Here is an 18,919-nt window from a genome sequence, read left to right on the forward strand (position 1 = left end):
CTTACTATAGATTTACCATCGTGAAAAAGTCACAAAAATAAAAAGTCCCAAAAATCCCTTAAATTACAAGATTAGGTCCTAAAACATGCTGCCAAGTGAATGATTTGGCAGCATGTTTTGTATATTACGTTGCCTATGATAAATGGCTGACATTCCAAATAATTAATTTTTTCTGAATTGTCAGCGTAAGAAAGGACATAACCACATACTATATACATAGGAAAGATACAGAAATAAAGTTCTTGGCTGTTTCGTTCTTTTATTGTTAGTCAGAAAATGCACAGTGAAGTACTCTATCTGTTGCAGGCGGTACTGTGATATATTTCTATAGTAGGGAAGAAAGGATTCAAGGCAAATGAGGAAAAGAAGTTGGTTTACAAGCACAGGGAAGAAAAGAAAAAAAGCTGTCAGAGCTTTCTGTACAGTGTTCCCTCTCTATATCGCGGTTCTCCTTTCACTCCCTCAGTACATCGGAGATTGTTTTTTCAATCTCGCAAGAGTTTCGTTATATTGCATTTTTTATTGCATTTGCAATATTTTCATTGTTTTCGTGATAAAAAAAAACATTTTCTAACTTTAAAAAAAATGTAAAAAATATAGCAAAAAAATAAACCAAAAGGCATCACTGTTAGCTTTGTTTACCTAGAGGAGATCAAACACAGAATTAGCTAATCGTAGCATCTCTCAGCATTAGGGTGACCACCTCCAAACTGACAAAATGCGGCACCAGTAGTAGGTTTGAGTGGGACGATGAGGGACAGCCACAATCACTTAAAGACAACCCTGTTTTTTTACCAGGTAACATGAACATCTCTCACCTTTTACCTCCACAAAACAAACAAAACTCTTGTACCCAAGACATAGCCTAACCGGAAAAGCACACACATTCTTTATTCATTCTTCCACATTCAACATCAAATAAGCAGATAAGGCACACAAAAAATATGACCTGATGTCAAATTCAACAACTTAATTGTAAATAGGACTCTGTAAAACCGTCAACTCCTCTGGACTATAATCACCATCTGTGAGCAAAATATGTTTGTAAAAAGCAGAAATAACCAAGCCCCACTAAACAGATTTTGCATTCCAATCCAGCAGGGGGCTGTCCAACAGCCTTTCTCAGAACTATGATTAGCACGTTTCTGAAACACATTAGTAGCTGAAAAGCAACCAAATGTTAAAACCTAGACTATAACAAGGTTCAATGACCATGAATATATATTTTACATCGTAGTAGAAGTATATACAGCTATGTGCAGAGTAACTTTTACTGCAGCAATCTGATCGAACTCAGTGAAGTTTGATTTTCTGTTGTGTACTTGTTGTGTGAGACTCACCTGCACCATGAGATTCGCTACCATGTGCGACAGGAAAGCCGTTTTTACACAAACTGCAGAATGCTCGTTCAGGATCTCCATCTACCGGTCTCCGCCAAAAGGTGGGGTCTTCTTATTGTCGGCACACTACACGTTCATACCTTCACAGAATCAAGATAACAACACACTACGATTTCAGACGCTGAAATGTTTGGGGTTGCTACGAGTCAGCAGGTTGATTGACACACCACCTCGCCTGTCGGCTTCCGCCCTATCCCGGAAGTCACCTATCGTTGCTATGGACTCCACTGATAGACTGCCCCTAGATGGCCAGGCACAGAAAATAGTTTATTTTCAGTTCGAACGAAAAAGTGGGACAAAATGTCCAATTCACGTGACGCGGGACAAAGGCTAAAATTGTTGTGCAATACAACGTAAGGTGACAGGTGGTCAATCTAATATAATTGCGTTGGAAAAGGTAATACAGTCTAGGGAGGGTTGATAACAGTGTGGGGGAGGTTCGTAAAGGGTAAATATATACGGAAACAATATAATAAGTATCTCTCCTCTACTAAGCGGATGTTCGCTTTTCACTGTGGGTCTTTAAACGCAACTACCGCGACAGGAGAGGGATGACTGTATCTCTATAGCACAGCAGTGAATCAGTCCAGGGCCTTTAAACAAGAGCCACTCCACTTACTCCTGCTGCCACCACTGCCTCCTTAGGTTTTGCTGCATGTTCTGTTTACTTACTTATTTATCCCTCTCTTCCTCCTCCCCCAACTCACCCGTTAATATAATTCCTCACCTAAAAATATCTCCTCGTGCTCATCAGAGAGGATGCTACACAGGAGTAGCTTGTTGTACTTCTTTCCTGCCACTTAGTGCCCCAGTGTTAAGACAGTGCACCTATTTTAACTTGTCTGATAAGAATTTTCTCTGAAAATAACAAGTAAAAAATGTGAACTGCAGTACTTCAGTGACTGCCAAGATCTGCTCTGTATTTAATGGACGACTGGTATTAAATCTCACTTTAGGTTTCATTTAAGTCCGTGTCTATAGGGGGTTGAACTAGTGAGACGCCGACTATAAGCAGACAGGGGTAACTGGGTATTAACTAGTTAAAGACATGCAAGACAGCAGTTTGTGCTATTGTCAAATCCTGCCAAATAAATGTCCAGAACAGAAATACCGTGGCAATAAAAGACAAGAGAACGAGCTGCCGTCTTCTTCAAGCCTCTTCCTAGTTCCTAATTTATTTGAAGCTGATTTGCACCTATGTCCAAACTTTAGAACTGATGCTAACACGGAGAGGCAGTGTTTTCGCAATAGAGGTGTTCAGATTCTCACTGTTCATTCTCTCTCAGCCCTGTGTTTTGTTTTTTTTTTGAGAGAGAAACAGACAAAGAGTGTGACCTTGTGATTATGTCCCAGTGTGATGCTTTGGCCCAGCTGATTACCTGTCAGCGACGTGCAACCACACACTCTTCCCTCCCTTCCAACCCAGCACTTTACCTCACTGTTGTAGGAGGAATATTCTGGTTTAGACACACACACAAAGGCATTAATGGACCCATGCCAGGTCTGGAACATAGGTTGTCTATTAAGTAGTATATTAGGAGATCTCAGTGGTCCGACATTCAGACACTTTGTGTGCCATTAGTGCAGGATATTATGTTGTTGCAGGGACTACACAGCAATACCAAATAAAAGCAGAAACACAGGTTTACACAGACAAAACCATTCATCATTCAGTGAATGCTCTAACAACAAGAAATTATTTCAGTAGCAGACCTGTTTGGAGCATCCACTGAGTCGGGGTCTATCATTTTTCTGCTCCTTACCAAAGTGAAAATGTTTTTGATCTTTACATGTAAGTTGTAATCAAACTGTTGTCCAAATTGTCTCTTTGAAATGCATCTTTCAGGGACTTGAAAATAGGTTGAGATAAAATCACAGTGACCCCCCAAAAAAACATTCATCTTTTGTGGCTAATGTCTATTTTTGGTTCTCCTTCATCTGCAGGGTTGAATCACAGCGGACGTGAACGTGTGACTGTTATTACAGTGGGGCTGGGTTTGCGAGGTGGTGATTAAAGTAAATATTGCCTTTTCCAAATCTGAACTAAGTGTGTGGGAAAAAACATTAACACAATTAAAAAATTAACAATATACTACAACAGCAGGGGTGGGACTCTATCTTCCTAATTCTTAACACTAATTTACAAAATAATACATATACGTATCTGTACATGTATTGGTATTCGATACCCATTCAATACAACTGTCACAGTTCATTACGCATTATGAATTGAACAACACGCATTTTTATATTTACTTATCAACCTCTGATGATGCACTCTGTGCTGATCCATGCTCAACTACAGCACCTTGGGCACCATTGTCGAGCGTAGATCCACTAAACCATGGCTCACACATTTATTCACACCATGGTTCTACATGTGAAATTAACTTCCAACATGGATAATGCCTTAAATCTTGTTTTTGATATCTCCATTTATTATTAGATCAAAGTAGCTTGGTATCTATTAAATATCTAACTGTGAAGCTGAAGTCAAAACTGGACTGTGGATTTTGTGTATCATTGCAGCCCTAATATATATATAAACTCCAGCCCAATAGGTGGCAGTAATGTGCATCAAATTAATTTGTTTGTTGGAAAAAGGATGGGATGCCAGGACGAGTGACTTCAGTGCATAGAAAGGTTTCTTGTAAAATGATCGTAAGAATGATTGTTAGCTTGCTTAACAGCACGGTTTTGTGCAAGATTTGTCGCTCTGAGCATTTAATCTGTAAATAAGACGAAGTAAAAATGCACAGATAAAAGTGAAACATTTCCGTTGATTAACCACGTCAGGAAATTTGCCTATTGTGTCCAATTTTTCTATGTAAGAAAATACTTTTTTTTTTTTGAACGATTTAATCACAAAGCCTCAGTTTAACGCAATTACCGCCCCACTGTGAGTAAATCAGTGCGTGCTGTTTCCGGGCGGATTGCATTTGCGGGTGAAATGTGAAACATGACCTCAAACAAGTTTCTCACCATTAGCCTGTAACACCAGTGATTCTAAATTTGGCAAATATCTTTCCAGGCATTCATCATAGTTGTTGTCATTAAAGACTTGTGCAGTTTTTGCCTGACATACTGTACAAACCCCCAGGGTTTCTTTCTGTTAGCATAACAGCTGCCGCCGCAGAGTTAGAGAGGATGTTACTCGGGTTTTTTCTGTAGGAGACATTTTTGATGTGATTCCACATCTGCTCTCACTGCGGCTGAACTACCACGGTGGTCTACGGGTCGGCTGTTGTTGATGTTGTTGTTTGTCTGTCTGCCATTGGTGGTGTGAACAGTAAACTAATCTCAGCTGCTCTCTCCTGGCAAAAACAGCTGAGTGACAGCAGTGAAGTTGGTGAGAGTCCAGTGGGAGTGAGACAACACGGTACAACTACAAATTAGCAATGTACATAAAAAAAAGAGTAAGTAATAGAAGATTAAAGCAGGAAAGTAAAGAGGCTCTCACTCTTTCTACAGCGATGTTTTAATCATTGGCTTTAGTTCTTCTCCAGTAGAACCCTGTGTTAATTATATACCATTAATGTCTAATTAAGAGCTAAATAAACAAATAGTGCTAATAGTGAAAATAAATAATCGACCAGTTGAACCATGGACATCAACTGATGTCAGAACATTTCAGAAACGTTTTAATCTCTCTGGGTCTGGTTGTCAAATACATACCACAGTCACTCAGAAAGGTTCTGGGTTCAATTCTACCTAATTGGGGCGCCCGGTGCAATACCTATGTCAAATAACTATGGAGACTTCCCATGTGGCAACGCTGAGGAAGAGACAGGCCAAACATCATTCTGTCACTTTTAGATTAGATTAGATTAGATTAGATTAGATTAGATTAGATTAGATAATTTAGATTAATTTAGATTAAGTAAATTAAATCAAATAAGATTATTTAGATTAGATACATTAGATTAATTTAAATTAGATTAGATTAATTTAGATTAGATACATTAGATTAGATTAGGTAGAATAATTTAAATTAGATACATTAGATTAGATTAGGTGGTTAATACAGATTAGATTAGATTAGATTAGATAATTTAGATTAATTTAGATTAAGTAAATTAAATCAAATAAGATTCTTTAGATTAGATACATTAGATTAGATTAGGTGGTTAATACAGATTAGATTAGATTAGATTAGATCAGAACTTTAATGATCCATTTGGGAGATTCCCTCAGGGAAATTCAAATTCCAGACACAGTATGCTAGCAAAAAGAAAAAAAGTAAACAGACTGAACTGTAAATGGCTGGAATGGGCTGTACACATATTTAAATGTAAAGCCCATGCAGCAGACCTCCAGGTGAGACTGAAGAATGAGAATGTTTCACATCAGTGAAGGAGCAGCAGGTAGTCCTTCCATAGCAGGTGCCCAAGGATCTGCCTGAAGGACCTTCAGCAATCCTTACTGCCATTATTTAATTCTGGCTTTAGTAATCCTTGATCACTGGTCTTGTTTGAAACCAGTCCAATAAAAATAATCAGTACAGAAATGGGAGATGTTTGAAATCACGTATGTATTTTCTAACGCAGACCATAATTCTTAGCAGCTTTTTTATTTTTTACATCAATGTATCTTGGAGTGTTTTGAGAATAAAGCAGTGGAAAAAGTCATGTATAAAATGTGTGTCTACAAAGACTGCAGCCCTGAGATCATGAAATATGTACACGTCTGCCCTGATTATTTTATTCTCATTGGTTTGCCATTAAAATCCTTTGCCTCCCCCTTCTCTCTTCCCTGTGTCTCCCACTTCCCTGTCCTCATTACAATCACTGTTTGGACTTCAGTGGAATTTCGATGCGAGACCTTTGCCTCGCTGTGGAGAATTAAACATGCCATGTCCTGACCTTTTGTCTGCAGAGCCTTTCATTCCACTGGCAGGAAACATAGGCCTAAAAAATTCTGAGAAAACGTTATTTTCTGTTATTTAAAAGAAAAAAAAAAATCAGAAAAAACAAAACCATCATCCAGATCAGGTTTTGATTCAGCAGGTTGTTTTTTTCCGCTCTGCTCTGGTTCCTGTCAGTGTTGTTAAATTTCCTAGGATTTTGTCCTTGAGGGAGGAAATGACTATTAAAGACCACCTGGCTGTTCATTTTTAGATTTTAACCACTTATGTTTTATTATTTAGCATTTAACAGTGTGGTCTTCAAATGATGAACTTAAATGACCTCTTCTTCCTCATTTTTTTATTTAAAAAAACATTCTGGCAGAATAAAGCAGTTTAATTCAGTGGTCTCCGACCTTTTTAGTACCAACCTTGAGGGAGGAAATGACTATTAAAGACCACCTGGCTGTTCATTTTTAGATTTTAACCACTTATGTTTTATTATTTAGCATTTAACAGTGTGGTCTTCAAATGATGAACTTAAATGACCTCTTCTTCCTCATTTTTTTATTTTAAAAAACATTAAGGAAAAAAGTAAAAATATATGACTGGATTCTTTTAAAATGAAGTAAATTAGTCAAACTGAAGGACATTTTTTCACTGAGGCCCAGTACCAAATGACCTACGCACCGGCATCGGTCCCCGCACCAGTGGTTGGGCACCCCTGATTTAACTAATGATGCACATTGCAATTATTGTAACACTGAGGCCCAGTACCAAATGACCTACGCACCGGCATCGGTCCCCGCACCAGTGGTTGGGCACCCCTGATTTAACTAATGATGCACATTGCAATTATTGTAAAAACCCAGTTAATCCATTCTTTGGCCTAGAAATATGTCTTTTTTGCTGCTGGGTGAGTAATAGTTAGTAGTGGTCCGAATTCATACAACTCACGTCTATGCCTGTTCGCGTTTGTGAATCGAAGCATCGTTCGCCAAACAAAGCAAAATAGTGTTCGTAGTCCGATTTACCTTTATTTATTTTATCTTACCCTGCTCGTGGTAACTAAAGCCATTTTGCTACCTTCTTTGTTCTACCTATGCAGTGAAGTAATTTTTGTTTTGTTTTTTGGATTCCTGCTCATTGCCTTCTTCATGTGTTTTTGGAGTTTCATGGGAATGTGGTGACATGGGATTTTCATGTCACCACATTCACCTGTTAAATAAACGTACTTACTTACCGCCGTTCTCTCACTCTACTGCTATTGGCTCCTCCACATTGGCTGTATCATTCTGATACGGGTCCAGGTCGGTTGGATTAAACTTGTTCCAAGGTTCTGGATCGACGTTCTTTCTGTCCCAGAGGCTACAGATGAGGAAAGGATTCCGGGCATGGAAAATGAAGAGGAGTGGTAGGGACGAGGAATAAGGCAACATTTACTGTGTGAGAGAGAGAGAGAGAGAGAGGACATGATGAGAAACAAATGGAAGATAATGCAACAGATGAAGAGACAAAAAATACACCAAAACACAGGTGGATTTTAGAGGCTGCTTAGACACAAAAATAGAGACGAGAAGTGATTACGGGATGAACTCAGCCCAGTGAATTGGCATCATTCCTGTGTTCATTAACCAAAGTGCCTGGATTTTATAACACTCCAGTGTGAGAGTCCTTCCCCTCCTCCTCCTCCTCCTCCTCCCCCTCCTCTTCCCTCTGCGGAACCACGACCTGTTGCCAAAGTGCAAACAAAGAGACAGAGAGACTGATGGCCATGTAAGTGTGCTGCCCTCTTCGCTTCATTATTACAAACATTAGACAGACAGAGAGAAAAGCAGAGAAAGAGCCCATGGCCCTCATCACCAGCTGATGATGAGGTCAGGCTTAATTCTGACCCTCTGTACAAGTCGTCCTCTGTGTGTGTGTGTGTGTGTGAGAGAGAGAGAGAGAGAGAGTGTGTGTGTGTGTGGAGGACCTGAGCAGCGTAGTTACTTTATGTAAATAGTCAATCAGCTCAGTGGATGTCTAATGCAATTTGTCATTCAGTCATGTGACATGTAATTGAACCAGCTGGGTCATTTGACAGGGTTGTCTGTAAAAAAAAAGAGTTTTTTTTTTTGTATCATAGAAATCTGTCAAACTGAACTATTGTTGGTTTTAGTTGTGAAGGAAGAAAAGGGGAGGATGAAGAGAGGAGAGGAGAAGACTAGGGAAATTAGTTGCATGAATTTCACACACACATAAAAAAGTAAAGGAGCCTGCACTGCAGGAAGTGAATAATTGTATCATCACTGTCACTTTTCTAAAAGTGGAGCCTGAACCTGCCTCACCCCCAGCACACCTCGCACCTCAGAGTTCAAACAGATACTGCGATAATTTCAGATAAAAAGTGACAGGCCCGTTCTGTAATGTGTACTATGAGTATAAACCCCCCATGAGGTGTAATGTGTACTATGAGTATAAACCCCCATGAGGTACACACACACGCACACACACACACCCAAACATGGGTGATTGTTATTCCTGTTTTCTCCTTTCACTGCCCTCCTCCATATGCATGAGGCCCAGGCCATGTGTGAGGCAGCTCACTGTCAGCCTGGGTTGAATGGGCAAGGACACGGTGGAAGAGAGAGCTGCTGCATGTCACTGGGTGTGTGTGTGTGTGTGTGTGTGTGTGTGTGTGTGCCAGCCGCCGCTGCTGCTGCTGCTGCACACTGCTGTATACCTGTCACACAGCAGACCAGCTTCACACACACTCAGAGCCCGAGTCTCTCAGACGCACAGATCTGCCCACTGTAGCAGCGAGCTCCCACTTTCAGCGTTTGTTCTCAAACACACACGCACACACACTTCAATTTGATGTTTCCAAATGACAGACATTAAAATAGAAAGTCATCTAACACCGAGTTACCGAGTCTGAAGGTTACGATGACATGTCACCTCCGACCGCCCTGCTGCTTGGGAGAGACTGGAGTCTCTCTGCCCTCTCCGGGTGTTTCATCAGGACCATCCACCGTCTTGCACCGTGTCTCCACTGCGCGTTTCTGTGAAGGCAGAGACGGAGCGTCTCGGCAGCGGTGAACAGATGTTCTCTGCCCACACGGATCCCGTCAGGCTGTACAGAGATGTCAGATTCATGGGGTTGAACTGAAGGATGTCTCTGCTCAGCTGTGTCCAGACATCTGTCTTCTGTCTGATTGCATTGTCACTTGCTTTCTTGTTGATTAGCACCATGTCTAGTGACCAAGTTGGAGCTGGTGGAGAGCTGCATGGTTGACTCTCACGCCACTGACTTGTGCCGTTTTCACACCGCCACTTCGCTGCACAGCGACACTACATGTGAACAAAAACATCAGAAATTTAATGTACGTTTCAAAGTCTAATGCATGCTCATCTAGCGCCACCTGAGCATATCACTCACATGAAAATGTTTAAAAACAAGAGCTTATTATTATTTATAGGTAATTATGTGATGATTGTACCAGTCCGGCCCACTTGACATAACACTTGACCTAATTAGGCTGCATGTGGCCCCTGAACCAAAATGTGTTTGACACGCGTTATTTATGTGATTCTTTATTTCTCCGAAATTTCTCAGTAACCATTATTTTCAATATGCAAATATTTCTGTCTATTTCTTTCCTTTGTAGAGAGGGAAAAAAGCACAGATTTCTGACCCTGCATTTTTTAACAATGACTACGTCTGAGTTCCTCATTCACAGCAGCAGCAGCAGCCTGGGTTCAATTCCAGACCGTCCCTCCTACACACTGTGCCCAGATAAATGAGGAGGGTTTCATCAGAATGGGCTTAACCACTGTGCCAATATCATTACATGGATTATCCACTGTGGTGACCCACCGAGACGCGGAGAAGCCAAAAGTGATTTTTCTTCCATGATACCTTTCGATTATGTGATTTCAGGCACTTAGGATGTTGTTACACAAAAAGTACACAAATGTCAAAAAAGTGTGAGGACTGACAGCAAAGACTGGCTTCAATCACTAGACACAACCACAGCCGTGCAATTAGACAGAAACAGGTCAGCTTTGATCATTTACACACACACACACACACAGACAGAAAGACATGTGTTTTGGGAGCTGTCCATTATCCGGTGCTGATATCTTCATATGATGCCAAAAAGGTGAGAAATTCACCTTTCACTATTCAGCCTGTCTGGTTTAGGAAGTGTTTTAGTCTTAGTTTGTCACTGTTGCTGCCCTCATTACTTCTCTGGTGTACTGCCAAGCCAACCCTGTCAATCCTCAAATTTGGGTCACCCCCAACAAGGCGCAGAGGCAACAGGGAGGTGGGGGAAGAAGAAGAAAAAATTCAAGGACAGACATCTTGTATCTCTTTCTGTCCTTCTCCACTTATTATAAATGATGTTGCTAACGCATCTTGAGAGGCTGACGAGACAAAGGGAGGACGCAATGTCATAGTTTTACGGTTGGTAATAGACACGGTGTTGAGAAAATACTATAATATTACAACATACAGTATATTATACTATAAATGACCATGTACCTGCACCAAACGTATAATCACTACTAACACACTTGAAACTCCCATGTTGGATTATGGGAGATTTCTTCCTTGGCTAAAAAAAATCAAACAAACCACATAAAAAGGTAAAACATGATCCACTTTTAACTGATAAATATATCCCTGTGACTGAACACTAGTTGGCTCCACTACAGTGGGTTGGACGGTGCTGTGAAACTTGCTGCCAACTCTGTAGTTTCCTCCCATTAGATAAATGAGAGGACTGTGGGGGAGAAGGGGGGGGGGTCTGATATTAAAGGACTTACTGTGATGTCCTGGGGGGGAGGTTGTATATAGTTTGGACTTTTTTTGGGATATAATCTGGTTATATATATAATCTCGACTTAACCTGTGACTTGACTTAACCAGTGACTTGACTTGACTTAACCTGTGACTTGACTTACCAACAAAATTACCTGTGACTTAACCTGTGACTAATGCTTGAGACTTGCACCTCAGTAACTTTCTTTGATAACATTTCTGATACAAATCCACTTGTTAGCATTGCAAAATAATCAGTGGTGACTACTACTTTAGAACAATCCCTCTGTGGTGGTTAAATATTAGTAAACCGTATCACAGTGAAGAGAATAAGAATAAATCTGGTGCTTAAACATGGCCCTTGGGTCTAGACCGTTGACTCTGGTATGATAATGGCAATTGATTAGTCAGTATTGCTGCGGCCCAGGTTCCTTAACAACACTTTGTAACCTAATATAATTAACACTAGGTGCTGTGCTGGCAGAATGGTCCAGGCCATTACTATTCTGCTTAAATTGTTTTCCCCCACACAGCTGATCTTGTTTACGCTCATAAGAAGTTTTGTAAGTGGATTTTCTGTGGCTGCTGCTGATGTTCTGGCCCTGTTGGCTGTATACGCTGAGAGGTTTTACGAATGGGTTCAATTGTCCCTTAAAAACATCAAATGTAAGTATTTAAATCTCCTGATGTTAGAGTAGACAAACTCAGATTTGTGTCAGTCATTTAACAGTTTATGAGACCTGTGGTGTTCCAGAGAATCCTATTGATTGGTGCTTGTGGCCCCGTGGTAAGACGACCAGGCGAAACATGAAGATCCCTCAAGTGCACACTACTCCCTAAGGATGAATTAAATGTAATATATGTGTCCATTTATGTAGAGCTATAAGGCCAATTCTTCTTTTCTGTTGCCCTTTAGGTTCAGTTATGACTCATTGACAGGGAAGTACCATCATCCTAACAATTCCTCGAGTCTCCATCGGTACATCCTGCAATATTTGGAATCCTCATTAAATTTCCCAATCTTCAGCTTTAGTTTACTGTACCGAAGTTGTCTGATGTTTTTGGGGTGATTTATGCAGTGATGGCGACATCCTGCTGTCTTCTAAGTCACCCTAAACTTGTTTTACCCGACACTTGTCTGTGCAACAATTGCTATTTCTGTATACCACATGACAAGGATAATGGGTGCAATTTTTCACCCAGCAAGGATGGAGAAATTGATGAAGGCTTCCGCGAGGGAAAGGATTTCAGCAAAGAAGGATGGAGGAGGGAGACACATCAACAAAAAGGAGAAGAGAAGAAAATGGATCAATACGTCACCTCACTCTCCTCACCCCGACCATGGTCCCCCCATAATGCAATGATACCTGGAAATTTGAAAGAAAAGAAGTATATTAATAGTGATATTAACAGTGCATCTTCTTTAAAAGTACTCTTAAGGTGATTAAAATTGTACAGTAAAATAACCCTAAGATCTTAAATTTGATTCTAAAATGGATGAAGGAGTTTGAAGGGCTGGGATAAGATGCTGTGTGAAGATGTTCTCGTGCCTGCATTCTGAACTAATTAGAGTTCATGGAGGGATTTTCTGGGGGGTAAACCCTGGAGCGGTGAAATGCAGAAGTCAAACCAGGTTATTGACTAAAAGGTCAATATCCAAATCTGTGAAATAAAGGCTTTAATAAGATTTTCCGTTCATTGTGAAAACAGAGGCCTGGGCTTACCTCTACTATACTTCCTATAAATTCCACATCCACACAGTCCTGGAAGAAACCAATTAAACGGATCTGACCCTAACCCCAATCTTAACGTTACCCTAACCCTAATTCTACCTTAAACTTAACCCAAACCAATCCTTACCCTAACCCTAGTGAAACCCTATATAAAGACACAGGCTGATGGTCTGTGTCACTAATGGTGCCAACTTACCTCAAGGGTGATTTTCCTTTCGGCATGACCACGGGGTTGGGTCTAGGGCTGGGGCAGGGGAATAGTTTGGGTCACCCGTATACTGATGAAAGGGCTGGGGTGTATGACTAAACTATGACTATTTGGGATTAGCTAAATGTTTCTAATAACTTACTGTAAGACACATCATCAGTAGAGGATCAGAGGGTCATCGAGTGTTGCATTCACTATCTCTAGACACTCTCCCCTTAGGAAGGCCCCTGCTGAGGTTGATGATGCCCCAGGGTGAACCTGAACCCTAATTTGACCCTAATCCTAATCTTACCATTACCACAAGCCTAATCCTAATTCTATTCTCAACCCTAGCCCTATTCCTTATTTGACCAAATCCTAAAACGAATGTTTGGGATTCAACGCTTTTTCTAATAGATGCTCTGGAGAAACCTCCTCTAGGTATTAAATCATGCTATGTACTGTATATATGTATGTATTTGAGGACATTATGATAGCCCACAAGGACCCTATGATGTCTTACTGTTTTACTACTGCATATTTTTACAGGTACTGCAATATTTACATTGGTTGGAAAACAAACTGTAAAGAGTATGATTAGGAGACAGAGATAAAACATTATACGTTTAAAATTTTTTAAAAAAACTTTAAAACATGTTTTCTGTTCATTTCATGGGACAGTGTCCTCTCTGTGACACTCCAGTCTAAAACATCCAAGACACACAGGAGAGTCATCACGTCTTTTCCCATGTACAAATAAGAGCTGACCCCAACATGTGACCCCTACAGAATGGCTGTCAAATAATAAATGTCCTGGCTGCTGAAATCTCCTGTTCCTTGATTGTATAGAGATGGACACTGTTTATTTTGAATCTCGAACAAGAAGAAAGACGACAAATGCACAGATAAATATAGATGAAGAATCCATCTTTCAGTTTTAGCCCTCAGAGTTGGCAGTTTAGTAGAAAAGGTTTTTTTTTCAGAAAGCCTTGTTGCATTTTCTAACCTTAAAAATGAAAATGTTCCCTACGTGTTGGAAATTACAGTGACACCTAAAGGTCACATTATAGTAACACACCATTTTTGGAGTCATGGCACACATTTTAGAAAAATCTAAAGTAGTAGAAAAGTGGTTAGTGTTTTGGTCTGTGAACCAACTACTGGTGCGAGCCCACCCAGGGACGACATTTAGCCTGCTGCAGCGCCTCGAATTCCTGTGGTTCCATAGTATAGCGGTTAGTACGCCTGCCTTACACAACTGCCTGACACACAACGACCTAATAGGGGACTAAAAAAAACTTCTAATCTCAATTTACCTATAATTGACTTTCTTTTTTTACCCATTGTGTTGAATAGAAGGCTGTCATACTCACAGGAGTTGAAGAAAGAGTCGCATGAAGTTCTCTGACTTTGTCTCTTTTCTAATTTTGTATAGACATCTGCCGCCACCTAAAGGAAGAGTATGTTATTGTTCTGTTTTACACAGTAGCAGAGCCAAACAGAATTATTTTAAGTAAATAAAAAAATAATTTTCGGACAATTCAGTAAAATATACTTACTTTTTCTAGACAAACCTGACATGGCCCAGAGGTTGGATATATTTGCAGTAAGGTGTGTTTACACAGGGTTCTACATTTGCTCATATTCTAACTAATATTTATTACAATCCTAGTTTAAAAAATGTAATTAAAAAAATTAACAAATATTAAAATATGGTATCCTTTTTTTAGTTAATTAAATATAATACATTGAACCTTCCAGTGGACTCACCACCCGCAGGAAGGTTCAGGGGGGTTGATAAGGTGCAGTGTGATTTGTGTGGAGGTCATGGAGACTGCGGATAAAAATGGATGGATGGATAATACATTGAACTGAGTTAAAGTTGCTTTAAGTATAAGAGATAACAAAAGTAAACAGTTGTGTTTTTAGGAGTTTAAATAACAAGGTTCTTAACAACCACCTCCACAGAAGCATCACATGTATGCGGTAGAACTTCTTACCATTAAGAGAACAGAATTAGAACTGAAAGGACAAGCGTTTCTTGTTCAACAACACTTGACCATCAGGTTTTGTTTTTTTTTTCTTTTTTTTTTCCTTTTAAGAAGTCCACGTCTGGAATTACAATTATCCATCTGTGAATGATCTGGATGTAGTTTCTACGGTGAGTGCACGTGTAGGATGTAGTTATGCTCAACTGTGGCCGTCATTATTTCGCTGAGCAGAAGGTGGAGGAGGGAGTTGTTCTTAAAGCAGAAGGCTTTTTAGCTAATAGCCATGTGTGTGAATGTAAGCATGAAGAACAAAACAATCTGTTTACAAGTTTGTCAGGAGCCATTAAAACCACGCAATACACAAAAGCGCGCGCATGCACATCGGTTTCCATGGTTTGTGGGGACAAACTTTTTAATTATCGTCTGTTTCATCATCCCTCAAACAAATGAATAACTAAAGATCAGAAAACAGCCAGCGTAGACTCTGTTGCTGCTATGTGAAGTGGAATTTGTAGTTGTGACCAATTAAGAAATTATGATTAATCACATTTTGATGAAATAGAAGAATTTAAATCTGAAGTTTTAAAGTTAATATTCATATTTTTTGTTTTCCTGTAGGCTAGGATTTCTGCAGTAATAAGAAAAGCAGTCTCATATTTATTCACCAAACTTTCTTGCCATGTTGACATCATTGCCACCAACGTGCAAAAAATAAGTAAAAAAGGTGAAGTAATTAAAAAGGGTGTGATTAAATGTCTGTTTTTGTTTTTTCCCCTTTTCTGTTTGTTTGAATATGAACAAGTAAAGGAAACAGGCCTAGTTTTATCTTGATAAATATGTCTGTTAAAATAAAATAATAAAATCGATTGCCGGAAAGTGCAGGAGTTGCTTTAAAGGCTAAAGATTAGCAATACATCATAAAAAGCTTAACATAACAATTTGCTCCTAAATATCAATTCAGTCAAAGAAATGTGGTAGAAGGAGGTAAGAAAAACACAAAACTTTAACAAAGTAAGACAGAATTAGCCAAGAACAGCTACAAAGTTCAAAATAGCTTGCTAGTTAGCTAGTAGCCGAGTTAACATAAAACAAACCGAGTAAACAAAAGAAGAAAACATTCTCAAATGTTAAACTAAAAGCTGCTCAAAGCTAGCCAAAACTTTAAGAAACTGAGCAAAGTCAGCATGAAGCTAACCGATGAAGCTCAAATTTAATTGACACAAAAAGCCTCTGGAATGTTTTAAATGAACAAAACAGACCTTACAAAGCAGCTCAGGGTCGCTGGAGTTTTCTCTGTATCACCAACACACACACACACACACAGTCCAAACAGACACTTCCAACCAGAAACGCTCTGTTTGTTTTCAAAATAAGATGCGCAGTCTCACATTTCAAACCTTCCAACTTCCCTCCTCGGCAACACTGCGCTGCAGCTAATGGTCAGGAGTGCGTTGTGAGTAGGACTCACCCAGTCCTGCGACTTCTACAATCGCTCTGATGCATTTTTTCAAAGGATCTGTGACACAAATGCCAAAAGCACAGAGCTTCCATTTCCTCCAGACAACACACACTTTTTCCTCACTTTCTCTCCGTCTGTGCTTGACTTTCTCTTGCATTGTTAGATTTGTGTTAAAAAAAAACTGTTCTGCACACGCACAGCTCCAGCTGACAGAACTGTGGCAGTGCTGAAGGTGTGTTTGGGGGAATTTTGTAATAATAAAAAAAAAAATTCTGCCTGAAACTCCACAGTCTCTCTTCTGTTCTCACTTTGGAATTTTTTATTTTTTTTTCATTTATTCCAGATATTTCTGTAGGATGAGGTATGTGTCTACTCGCCGTCCGTAGTGTAATGTAAACCGTAACCGCAATAAAATATGCAGAAATTGATGAGCTGGCACATCAAAGAATGTATTCACACCTTTAGGTTTACAGGTGTTGTTTGTTTGTTTGCAAATTCAGCAACAGCACTTTTTAACACCAGATGTTTCATGACAAGGTAAGAAAAAAAAAATCTCACATGTGAAAAACCTAAAGTCCTGAAGAAGAAAGAGATTATTAATTAGTTCTATTTTATTTTATTATTTATCTTCACAGTGTAGAATAACAGTTTTTGGAGTTTTTAGAGGCCTTCAATGAAAACTACACATGATTTTGCCAGTGCGAATTTAGCATTAGCTTCGTAAAGATGCCTTGTACTGTGGCTGCAGGCGTGTAGAACAACTGGAGTTGGTGTATATTGTATCAAATGGCCTGATGTCATAATAGAAAAGGCAGTGCTACGTATGAATATGAGGGGAATAATAGCGCCCCCCCCTCCCTCTGTCTGCGGGTCTTGATGGAAAATCTCATTTTATTGCCACAATCATAATGGAATTATCTGCAGGTGTGACGGGGGCATTTAATGAAATCAAAGGATTACTTCCTCTTTTTCACACGCTTATTAAAAGACCTACGTGATAGAAGCCATGGTGACAAGGGCCTTTTTTTTCTTTCTCTCTTTTCTTCCCCTTTCTCCAGTCTGACTGATTTTTGTGTTTGTCAGTCTGGCAGTTGCACCATTTGTGGCTGGCATAAAAGCCTGCAGGGAGCCACGAGGTCTGATTGGGGAATCTTGGGGAGAAGAACATGAGGAAGAAGATGTAGAAAAAAGAAAAAAAAACACGTTGATTGCTGTTGGGTTATATTGATGCATTTTCATGCCCTCAAAGCCCATATAAAAAAGTGTTTTTTTCAATAATTGCTGCAGTTTGATGCATCATTTCTGTTTAGGCAACAATGAGAGGCTCCATTATTTTTTCTCTTCGTTCGAGCTGTATCTGTTCACCTCCTCAAGCTCTTCCAGCTTTATTAACCGTCACATGACTTCACCACTTCATGCTATTGAACTGTATTTAACCGTTCTGTGGTAATCGCATGGCCGAGGGGAAGAAGTGCACCGTGGATGTGAGGTTTAATATTTAACGCGGTCAAATCATCTATTACCGCCACGTCCATAATTCTCTGTGATGGAGTCCTCTATTGTAAAATCAATGCGTCTTTGCCCTCTTACCACTTAATATTTCTCCATATGGCAACAGAGCTCTGATTCGTCCTTCATCAACCTCAGGTGGCCTCGGGATTTCCAATGCGTCAACAATTGTTGTTGAATATAACTTAAATCCTTCTCTCTTTTTTTTTTTGAGCAATAAAAAACGTGTGTACTTAAGAAAGAAAATAGATTCAGCTGCAAACCACTAGAGGGAGCCGAAGCCCAGAACCCCTGGGTTAGCGTACCTTAGTTTAAGAACTACTGCCGTTATTAATCTTAATATAATGTTACACATGCCACATCAATCAATTAAAAAATAGGCACGTTTTGCCACATTTTTATTTTCATAGCAGCTCCCCCTAAAGGCAGTTGAAGGGAATAGATGATTTTCAGGTCATTATTCATGGCCACTACTGTCCTACCTACAACGGTGTGTTTACATTTCTATCACAGCTGATACTGTCGCCTTCATTAAAGCAGCTAGAACCAGTGTCACCACACAGACAAATGCTAAACGCACACGGAAGTCATCAATAAAAATTAAAGGTAGAAAAACAAAGGCAAAAACAACAAGGAGCGATTTCTGCACATTGAGCACTTTTACTCCCGATGCTGAACTTGATGTATTTCCGTGAAAGGCAGAGAGTGGCTGAGTCATATTGCGCACGCCGTCAACGTCAGCTGACAGCAGGAGTGAACAATGGTTACTTTCACCGCTGTTGTCAGGCTGTGATGAATGGCCGCGCCTAAATACTGAGGAATAATGCCTAAAAAACCGAAATGAATGGGAGTTGTGAATAAAAGTATTAAACACTTTTGGAGTGCCTGGTCAGCACCGACTCCTGTTAGCTAAGAAGAGGGAGGAGGGGAGGGCGGAACAGACCAGCAGGCGAGTGGCAGCGGCACAGTGGCACGAAATCAAGCACTCAG

General features: G+C 39.9%; 1 long non-coding RNA gene across 4 annotated transcripts; it reads right to left on the bottom strand.

Moving 5' to 3' along the window:
* Window positions 1-29: 29 nt before the first annotated feature.
* On the bottom strand, window positions 30-18,913 carry LOC112487759 (uncharacterized). Of its 4 annotated transcripts, none has more exons than XR_003051162.1 (5): window positions 14,344-15,557; window positions 12,371-12,417; window positions 9,155-9,576; window positions 7,487-7,685; window positions 30-1,480 (listed from the first exon to the last, which is right to left on the bottom strand). It is a non-coding gene; the product is annotated as an uncharacterized LOC112487759 (long non-coding RNA). The 4 variants fall into 4 exon arrangements; XR_003051163.1 differs by lacking the exon at window positions 30-1,480 and adding an exon at window positions 5,509-6,317; XR_003051161.1 differs by lacking the exon at window positions 30-1,480 and adding an exon at window positions 16,221-18,913 and having other exon boundaries at window positions 7,005-7,685; window positions 14,344-14,419.
* Between the last annotated feature and the right edge of the window lie 6 nt (window positions 18,914-18,919).

Source organism: Cynoglossus semilaevis, chromosome 11 (genome assembly GCF_000523025.1).
Source record: "Cynoglossus semilaevis isolate Cse_v1.0 chromosome 11, Cse_v1.0, whole genome shotgun sequence".
Classification (NCBI taxonomy): Eukaryota; Metazoa; Chordata; class Actinopteri; order Pleuronectiformes; family Cynoglossidae; genus Cynoglossus; species Cynoglossus semilaevis.